Genomic DNA, 11,213 nt, shown 5'->3' on the forward strand with positions numbered 1-11,213 from the left:
GATTTCTTCTCTTCATATCCTCTTCATAACATTTTTTACAATATTTACCATTCTTTTAACATATTTTATATTCCCACTCTTCCTCAATTGGTTATCAGCTGTTTCCTTAGGTTTCTGTGGTTCCACCACTCATTTAGCATATTGTGTATACATATGGCTTTTTTGGCAACCTTTTTATCATAGTCTTTTCATAATGATAGATTACAAAGTGTGAGATAAAAGTTGATAGTAAATTTTCAAGTGCATGGTTACTTTCCATCTATTACCATTTTTGGTTTTCTTAATAGAGGGCTTTCCATACCCAAGTCATTTTTGCAACCTCATTCAGAAGCACAAGTCTAAGATAATCTCTTCAGCTAAGAGTGAGAGATTGAACAAAAGAAATTCTACCAATGTTGTCCTTTTAAGCTTTAGAGCCTAAGAGTTAAGGATTCAAATGTACCCATTTCACAAAAGTTTACCTTTTAGACTAAGGGCCTAAGAGTAAAGGATTGAAAAGTACCCATTCTGCCAAAGTTGCCTAGGGCATGATCCCAGCCTCATCCCTTATTGCATTGAGGGCCTCATATGTGATATTTGACCTCTATTGAGCTCATTCCCAACCATTCGACTTCAGTAACAAGAAAAGGCCTTTTGACATCTATTACCAAGAACAATAAACCTTGTCGAATAGTTCACTTGTGTACTTACCATATACCCAGTTCCATCTCAAATTCATAGGCTATGCTGAGAAGATAATGGGTGAAAAACTACTGAACAATTATCTAATTCATACTATTAAGATCTTGTCAGAATAACAACGAAATCGAACTCAAAATATCAAATTGTGAACCAGAAACAAATTCCAAGAACCATATTTAAAAAAGACCAAAAGAAAAGTTACCTTAAGATATAAAGATTCAAAAACTTCTATCAAGATGTTTATGGAAGAAATATTAACAAGGAATCTAAACAGCAATCAACTCATTTTTTAACAGAGACCCTCAATCAACAAAAGAACAAAAGAAAAAACAAAGCAAACTTCTGACACAACTAACTCCTCTTTGAAAAACAACATCTTTTTCAAGCAAAGAAGACCATGAAGTACTCTTTAGCCATAATGGACATGTCAGCAGAGCCCAATGGCTTCCTGTATTTTCCTAATTAGGCTTTACAAAGCTTGAGCCATCAAAATAATTGGGCATGAGCATCTTTATGTAAAACCCCATTGCCATTCTGGGATCCAAATTTGTACTCCACAATCTACTTTGGAAGTGGAAGCCTAACCCTAACAGACTTACTAGGGGATTTCTACAGAGTTGAAAGCTGGAGATCACTACTTAATATATAGGCATGATATATTTGAAAAGAAAAAATCCTTAGAAAATAAAATTATTTTTAGCTCTCGAATGAAAGATGACCATAAACTACACCTCAGGCATTATTGGTAACAACAAGCTTTTAAAATATTAGATGCTCAATGGACAACCATGAACCTATAGGTAAATGCTATTTTCTTGAGAAATTAGAGCCTTTTGTGTACATATTCCAAAAGAAAATGAATTTTGCTCAAGCTAAGCATCTTTATATAGAACACAGTTACCATTTTGGCCAGGAAGTTTTGCAGGGCCACATTTTTCCCAGTACGGTGTTTCAGGAGCCTCCACTATCATCTCTCAAAACCTTAATAGTATTCTGTGTACCAGATTCCTTCATTCATGGCATAGGCTTTCACGATGAGAGTATTGCCTCTCTTCACTAGAGATTAGCTAAACTAAAATGGCAAAGGATGATACATAGATATGCAATAGGAAAGATACATGGATGTGCATACATTGATGTTAAGTAAATTCAAGCTACAAGTGTGCTTGTGTCCATTATTTCTATTAGATTTGGATTGAATATTAGACCATAAATAGTCATTGTTAGAAATAGGGAATACTTGGGGGTGAATCAGTACTCCGCTAACTTTTTCCCAACTATAGATATCGTTAACAATCTCTATGCATGCATATCACACAAACCCGTGATCCATCAATTGAATGCTACTAGAGCACATTGTTTGTGTATTATAAACTTGCATATATTAAACATGTGTAAAATGAAAACCATATGTAAAACCTCCTAAAAAGAAAGTGTTAAGTTATTGTGGCACTTTTCAGATGTGTTTACACATGCAAATTGTTTTGAAAAGCACATCATTATCAACTTTAGTTATAAAAGACTCCAAAGTGTCGATTTTGAATGCATATACATGTGCGTTTCTCATTTAAAACCCCGTCTTAGTACCTAAGAAGACTAAGTGTCAATTTTACATACAAAAACAAATGCAAAGTGCTTCAAAAAGCATGCCTTTATGACTTTATACCATGCATTTTCAACACTAAAGGTAAAGTGGTGATTTTTGGAGCAAATTTGTGTGTATTGCTTCAACAAAAATGCATAATTATTCCTTGCATAGCACTGTTTGGATGCAAACAGCTTGGGCGATGATATTGATTGCATTTGCATGGTTTCAATACTAGCATTTTGGTGAATACAAACCATCTAGGGCATTTTAGGGCAAAAAATACAAGCAATTTTACACAAATTGTGATGCAACCATTGCATGAGTTCTAAACAAGCTCATAGGCATTGTACTATTTACACATACAAGATATCCAAACCAAAGCATCAAATTATATGATAAACACAACATACAATTGTATACAATTTTTGAGAACTTTAGAAGAAAACTTCACCCTACTTTAAATTTTCTAAACAATAACTTCAGGCTATAGACAGGGAGCTGGAAAGTACCATTTTAATGTTGCAAGTGGATGGACAAGATGCATATAGAACAAAATAGAAAATGTATGAGAAAGAAAAGTCCTACCAACCTCTTTATTTAAAGTAATTTGAGATAGTAGGAGAAATTAATGATGATTATAGTATTTTGAATAGAATGTTATGCAGCTACCTTAAAAGTGATATTTCATTGCAGAAATCTTCCATGTTCTCCTCTATCAAGTCTTGCTCTAGTAAAATCTTGATTGCAACTTCTATTCCTTTCCATATGCCTTAAAAAAATTCCCCAAATGAGCCTGCATGCAGAAGAAATTCCACATCAGAATTCTAACACTGTAGTTTACAAGCAGAAACACTTATCAAATCAAGGTTGATTAGTTTGAGAAAGCAACCAGGGGACTCCAAATAACAAACTCACCTTTATGTAGAATATGTTACCATTTAATTAATAGTGTACTATAGTTCCACCAATGTCAAAAACCTTATGACTTTGGTTGTAACCAATCCTTAAAAAGTTATATTAACACAACTCATTTAAAAGTTTTCTTATGCGACCCAGATTGGTGGATGACACACCTCGAGAGCAGATGCAGAAAGAGAGAATGGATGGAATTGAGTCCATCAATAGGAATAACTCTATGGAGAAAAATATGTGTCTATGGAAAGAACTGATTGCTGCTACTGAGAGGGGGATGCAATGTTGTCTAAGATGTAAGCTAGATATGCAAGATGTTAACAAAACATTGCGAGATCCTATTTATTATAGATGCAATCCTGTCTGCCATCACCATGTTCGATCTAAATACAAGATATATCCAACATATGATTTTGCATGCCCATATTTGGATAGCATTGAAGGTGTGACACATGCTCTCCAGTCAAGTGAGTACCATGATCGTAATGAACAATATTATAGGGTCTTAGAAGACATGGGTTTGCGGAAAGTGCATGTGTGGGATTTTAGCCATTTGAATTTTGTTTATACTCTCTAAAGCAAGTGAAAACTATAATGGTTTGTAGATAATGAAAAAGTGGAGGGTTGGGATGATCCTTGCTTCCCAACAGTGCAAGGAACATTGCAAAGGGGATTGACAGTAGAGGCCTTAAAGCAATTTATTCTGTCACAAGTTTAAATGTTGGATTTTTTCTTTGGAACACCTTTTTTTTCACTTAATTTTCTATAGTTTCCATACAGATTCTAATAACCTATACCAATTAAAATTATAAATCTAAGTTTTCTTTGGAACTTTTGTTTCAAGGAGCATCAAAAAATCAAAAAATCTAGATCTAATGGAGTGGGACAGACTTTGGACAATGAATAAAAAAATCATTGACCCTATCTGTCCTAGACATACTGCTCTTTTTGAAAATTGTGTTCTTCTATGCTTAACAAATGGGCCTGAAGAACCTTTTGTCAAAATTATGGCTAGGCATAAAAAGTATGAAGGTGCTGGCAAGAAAGCAACTACTTACACAAAACACATTTGGTTGGAGAGTGCTGATGTTTCTCTTGTCTCAGAAGGTGAAGAGGTAACACTGATGGATTTGGGCAATGCCATAATAAAAAATATTGAGAAGGAATCAAAGGGTATTATTGTACGACTTCATGGCATGCTCCATCTTGAAGGATTAGTCAAAACAACAAAGCTAAAGCTGACTTGGCTACCAGAGATTTCAGAGCTTGTCAACTTGTCACTTGTTGAAGTTGAGCATTTGATTACTAAAAAGAAGGTAGATTTTTCACTGACTCAAAATCTTTATGGTCAATAATGGATGAATTTACGTATGTTTCTATACATTGTGTTGGTATTTTACATTGATGTCCAAATATGACTCTCATTGCAAGCTGTTGATATAGCTTTTAGCAGTCTATTCGAACAAAGATGTCCAATTTGGCTCTGTGTCACATACACACTGGTAGGGGAGCTCTCATAACTATCAATGTTCTAAATTATTTTGTATGGGAAGGTATCTGTAGAACATATACCGGTGAACATTCGAGAACAAAGATGGGAAGGTATCCACAAATCAAAGAAATATCAAAGTTTAGCTAGATGGTTTAACTCAATATTGTTAGAGTATCCAGTACTTGGTCAAGTAGTTGATAAATATGTTGGTAGAAGAGGAATTGGTAAGATAAAGCTAGTAAGTCTGAAAGAAAGTGAGCCTAATGGTATCAAAAGTGAAAGAAATAAGAAAGCAAAGGAGGAAGGTTCTTTTGACATTGATCTATCAGATGTAGAAATTGGGAAAGTTTGTATGAGTCAGTTTCCTCCTGAGTCGAGTGGATATCTTCATATTGGACATGCAAAAGCTCATTTTTTAAACCAATACTTTGCTCAAAGGTATAAAGGGTGCTTGATTATACACTTTGATGACACAAACCTTGCTAAAGAAAGCAACGAGTTTGTAGAGAACATATTGAATGACCTTGATATGCTAGGCATTAAAGGAGAAGGACCTACATACACTTTAGATTATTTTCTGTAGTTAGTAGAAATGGTTGAGAAATTGATATCTAAGGGGAAGGCATATGTGGATGACACACCGCGAGAGCAGATGCAAAAAGAGAGAATGGATGGAATTGAGTCCATCAATAGGAATAACTCTATGGAGCAAAATATGTGTCTGTGGAAAGAAACGAGAAAGAAAAGGAGGAAGGTTCTTTTGACATTGATCTACCAAATGTAGAAATTGGGAAAGTTTGTGCTCATTTTCCTCCTGAGTCGAGTGGATATCTTCATATTGGACATGTAAAAGCTCATTTTTTAAACGAATACTTTGCTCAAAGGTATAAAGGGTGCTTGATTATACACTTTGATGACACAAACCCTGCTAAAGAAAGTAACGAGTTTGTAGAGAACATATTGAAGGACCTTGATATGCTAGGCATTAAAGGAGAAGGACCTACATACACTTAAGATTATTTTTTGCAGTTAGTAGAAATGGCTGAGAAATTGATCTCTGAGGGGAAGGCATATGTGGATGACACACCTCGAGAGTAGATGCAAAAAGAGAGAATGGATGGAATTGAGTCCATCAATAGGAATAACTCTATGGAGCAAAATATGTGTTTATGGAAAGAAATGAGAAAGCAAAGGAGGAAGGTTCTTTTGACATTGATCTACCGAATGTAGAAATTGGGAAAGTTTTTACTTAGTTTCCTCCTGAGTCGAGTGGATATCTTCATATTGGACATGCAAAAGCTCATTTTTTAAACCAATACTTTTCTCAAAGATATAAAGGGCACTTGATTATACGCTTTGATGACAAAAACCCTGCTAAAGAAAGTAATGAGTTTGTAGAGAACATATTGAATGACCTTGATACACTAGGCATTAAAGGAGAAGGACCTACATACACTTCAGATTATTTTTCGCAGTTAGTAGAAATGGCTGAGAAATTGATATCTAAGGGGAAGGCATATGTGGATGACACACCTCGAGAGCAGATGTAGAAAGAGAGAATGGATGGAATTGAGTGCATCAATAGGAATAACTCTATGGAGCAAAATATGTGTCTGTGGAAAGAAATGAGAAAGCAAAGGAGGAAGGTTCTTTTGACATTGATCTACCAAATGCAGAAATTGGGAAAGTTTGTGCTCAGTTTCCTCATGAGTCGAGTGGATATCTTCATATTGGACATGTAAAAGCTCATTTTTTAAACCAATACTTTGCTCAAAGGTATAAAGGGTGCTTGATTATACGCTTTGATGACACAAACCCTGCTAAAGAAAGCAACGAGTTTGTAGAGAACATATTGAATGACCTTGATATGCTAGGCATTAAAGGAGAAGGACCTACATACACTTCAGATTATTTTCCGTAGTTAGTAGAAATGGCTAAGAAATTGATCTCTGAGGGGAAGGCATATGTGGATGACACACCTCGAGAGCAGATGTAGAAAGAGAGAATGGATGGAATTGAGTCCATCAATAGGAATAACTCTATGGAGAAAAATATGTGTCTATGGAAAGAAATGAGAAAGCAAAGGAGGAAGGTTCTTTTGACATTGATCTACCGAATGTAGAAATTGGGAAAGTTTGTACTCAGTTTCCTCCTGAGTCGAGTGGATATCTTCATATTGGACATGCAAAAGCTCATTTTTTAAACCAATACTTTTCTCAAAGGTATAAAGGGTGCTTGATTATACGCTTTGATGACACAAACCCTGCTAAAGAAAGCAACGAGTTTGTAGAGAACATATTGAATGACCTTGATACGCTAGGCATTAAAGGAGAAGGACCTACATACACTTTAGATTATTTTTCGCAGTTAGTAGAAATGGCTGAGAAATTGATATCTAAGGGGAAGACATATGTGGATGACACACCTCAAGAGCAGATGCAGAAAGAGAGAATGGATGGAATTGAGTCCATCAATAGGAATAACTCTATGGAGCAAAATATGTGTCTGTGGAAAGAAATGAGAAAGCAAAGGAGGAAGGTTCTTTTGACATTGATCTACCAAATGTAGAAATTGGGAAAGTTTGTGCTCAGTTTCCTCCTGAGTCGAGTGGATATCTTCATATTGGACATGTAAAAGCTCATTTTTTAAACCAATACTTTGCTCAAAGGTATAAAGGGTGCTTGATTATACGCTTTGATGACGCAAACCCTGCTAAAGAAAGCAACGAGTTTGTAGAGAACATATTGAATGACCTTGATATGCTAGGCATTAAAGGAGAAGGACCTACATACACTTAAGATTATTTTTTGCAGTTAGTAGAAATGGCTGAGAAATTGATCTCTGAGGGGAAGGCATATGTGGATGACACACCTCGAGAGCAGATGCAGAAAGAGAGAATGGATGGAATTGAGTCCATCAATAGGAATAACTCTATGGAGCAAAATATGTGTTTGTGGAAAGAAATGAGAAAGCAAAGGAGGAAGGTTCTTTTGACATTGATCTACCAAATGCAGAAATTGGGAAAGTTTGTGCTCAGTTTCCTCCTGAGTCGAGTGGATATCTTCATATTGGACATGTAAAAGCTCATTTTTTAAACCAATACTTTGCTCAAAGGTATAAAGGGTGCTTGATTATACGCTTTGATGACACAAACCCTGCTAAAGAAAGAAAAGAGTTTGTAGAGAACATATTGAATGACCTTGATATGCTAGGCATTAAAGGAGAAGGACCTACATACACTTAAGATTATTTTTCGTAGTTAGTAGAAATGGCTGAGAAATTGATCTCTGAGGCGAAGGCATATGTGGATGACACACCTCGAGAGCAGATGTAGAAAGAGAGAATGGATGGAATTGAGTCCATCAATAGGAATAACTCTATGGAGCAAAATATGTGTCTGTGGAAAGAAACAAGAAAGCAAAGGAGGAAGGTTCTTTTGACATTGATCTACCGAATGTAGAAATTGGGAAAGTTTGTACTCAGTTTCCTCCTGAGTCGAGTGGATATCTTCATATTGGACATGCAAAAGCTCATTTTTTAAACCAATACTTTTCTCAAAGGTATAAAGGGCGCTTGATTTAATGCTTTGATGACACAAACCCTACTAAAGAAAGCAACGAGTTTGTAGAGAACATATTGAATGACCTTGATACGCTAGGCATTAAAGGAGAAGGACCTACATACACTTCAGATTATTTTTCGCAGTTAGTAGAAATGGCTGAGAAATTGATATCTGAGGGGAAGGCATATGTGGATGACACACCTCAAGAGCAGATGCAGAAAGAGAGAATGGATGGAATTGAGTCCATCAATAGGAATAACTCTGTGGAGCAAAATATGTGTCTGTGGAAATAAATGAGAAAGCAAAGGAGGAAGGTTCTTTTGACATTGATCTACCAAATGTAGAAATTGGGAAAGTTTGTGCTCAGTTTCCTCCTGAGTCGAGTGGATATCTTCATATTGGACATGTAAAAGCTCATTTTTTAAACCAATACTTTGCTCAAAAGTATAAAGGCTGCTTGATTATACGCTTTGATGACACAAACCTTGCTAAAGAAAGCAACGAGTTTGTAGAGAACATATTGAATGACCTTGATATGCTAGGAATTAAAGGAGAAGGACCTACATACACTTAAGATTATTTTTTGCAGTTAGTAGAAATAGCTGAGAAATTGATCTCTAAGGGGAAGGCATATGTGGATGATACACCTCGAGAGCAGATGCAAAAAGAGAGAATGGATGGAATTGAGTCCATCAATAGGAATAACTCTATGGAGCAAAATATGTGTCTGTGGAAAGAAATGAGAAAGAAAAGGAGGAAGGTTCTTTTGACATTGATCTATCAAATGTAGAAATTGGGAAAGTTTGTACTCAGTTTCCTCCTAAGTCGAGTGGATATCTTCATATTGGACATGCAAAAGCTCATTTTTTAAACCAATATTTTTCTCAAAGGTATAAAGGGCACTTGATTATATGCTTTGATGACACAAACCCTGCTAAAGCAAGCAACGAGTTTGTAGAGAACATATTGAATGACCTTGATACACTAGGCATTAAAGGAGAAGGACCTACATACACTTTAGATTATTTTTCGTAGTTAGTAGAAATGGCTAAGAAATTGATATATGAGGGGAAGACATATGTGGATGACACACCTCGAGAGCAGATGTAGAAAGAGAGAATGGATGGAATTGAGTCCATCAATAGGAATAACTCTATGGAGCAAAATATGTGTCTGTGGAAAGAAATGATTGCTGCTACTGAGAGGGGGTTGCAATGTTGTCTAAAAGGTAAGCTAGATATGCAAGATGTTAACAAAACATTGTGAGATCCTATTTATTATAGATGCAATCCTGTCCACCATCACCATGTTGGATCTAAATACAAGATATATCCAACATATGATTTTGCATGCCCATATGTGGATAACATTGAAGGTGTGACACATGCTCTCTGGTCAAGTGAGTACCATGATTGTAATGAACAATATTATAGGGTCTTAGAAGACATGGGTTTGTGGAAAGTGAATGTGTGGGATTTTAGCCATTTGAATTTTGTTTATACTCTCTAGAGCAGGTGAAAACTATAGTGGTTTGTAGATAATGAAAAAGTGGAGGGTTGGGATGATCCTCGCTTCCCAACAGTGCAAGGAACATTGCGAAGGGGATTGACAGTAGAGGCCTTAAAGCAATTTATTCTGTCACAAGTTTAAATGTTGGACTTTTTCTTTGGAACACCTTTTTTTTTTCACTTAATTTTCTATGGTTTCCATACAGATTCTTATAACCTATACCAATTAAAATTATAAATCTAAGTTTTCTTTGGCACTTTTGTTTCAAGGAGCATCAAAAAATCAAAAAATCTAAATCTAATGGACAATGAATAAAAAAATCATTGACCCTGTCTATCCTAGACACACTGCTCTTTTTGAAAATTGTGTTCTTCTATGCTTAACAAATGGGCCTGAAGAACCTTTTGTCAAAATTCTGGCTAGGCATAAAAAGTATGAAGGTGCTGGCAAGAAAGCAACTACTTACACAAAACACATTTGGTTGGAGAGTGCTGATGCTGCTCTTGTCTCAGAAGGTGAAGAGGTAACACTGATGGATTCAGGCAATGCCATAATAATAAATATTGAGAATGACTCAAAGGGTATTATTGTACGACTTCATGGCATGCTCCATCTTGAAGGATTAGTCAAAACAACAAAGCTAAAGTTGACTTGGCTACCAGAGATTTCAGAGCTTGTCAACTTGTCACTTGTTGAAGTTGAGCATTTGATTACTAAAAAGAAGGTATATTTTTCACTAACTCAAAACCTTTATGGTCAATAATGGATGAATTTATGTATGTTTCTGTACATTGTGTTGGTATTTTACATTGATGTCCAAATATGACTCTCATTGCAAGCTGTTGATATAGCTTTCAGGAGTCTATTCGAACAAAGATGTCCAATTTGGCTCTGTGTCACATACACACTGGTAGGGGAGCTCTCATAACTATCAATGTTCTAAATTATTTTGTATGGGAAGGTATCCGCAGAACATATACTAGGGAACATTTTAGAATTTATACTTCAAGCAATTGTACAAGAGTGTATTCTAATAATATATGAAAGTCCTAAAATTCAAAATTAAAATGCCTATTTTGTGTGACTTCAGGACATATTCCCACCCTTTCATTCTCTATGAAATAGTCTGTAGATTGTTGTTCAGTGGAGAACAAAGAAGTAACCTGGTTCAATTTAATAGCATATTTAATGTGGTCAGAGTTATGTTACCTTGTAAACAGAGCCGAATCCCCCTTCTCCAAGCTTGTTATCATCATGAAAATTTCTAGTTGCAGCCTTTATATTTTCCAAGTTGAGAAAAATTCCATGCTCCTTCCCAATAGCAGAGTACACCTCTGTATCAGGATTCTCTGCTGATTGATGCATGGTAAAGTTATTACACATTTTGTATAGAGAAGATTTTATTTTACAAGAAAAAATAAATGAAATTTTTTCTCCCTTATTTCCTTTTTGAGTGAGTAGCTCTTATA

General features: G+C 35.6%; 2 pseudogenes; both read left to right on the forward strand.

Annotated features, from left to right (window-relative positions):
- Positions 1-4,536, forward strand: part of LOC149542925 (glutamate--tRNA ligase, cytoplasmic pseudogene) — a 30,384-nt pseudogene extending 25,848 nt beyond the window's left edge.
- Positions 4,537-4,539: 3 nt separating this feature from the next.
- LOC149542926 (glutamate--tRNA ligase, cytoplasmic-like) lies at positions 4,540-10,507 on the forward strand (annotated as a pseudogene).
- The last annotated feature ends 706 nt before the right edge of the window (positions 10,508-11,213 follow it).

This window comes from Cupressus sempervirens, chromosome 8 (genome assembly GCF_028749045.1).
Source record: "Cupressus sempervirens isolate cs-2001-9-10 chromosome 8, ASM2874904v1, whole genome shotgun sequence".
Taxonomy (NCBI): domain Eukaryota; kingdom Viridiplantae; phylum Streptophyta; class Pinopsida; order Cupressales; family Cupressaceae; genus Cupressus; species Cupressus sempervirens.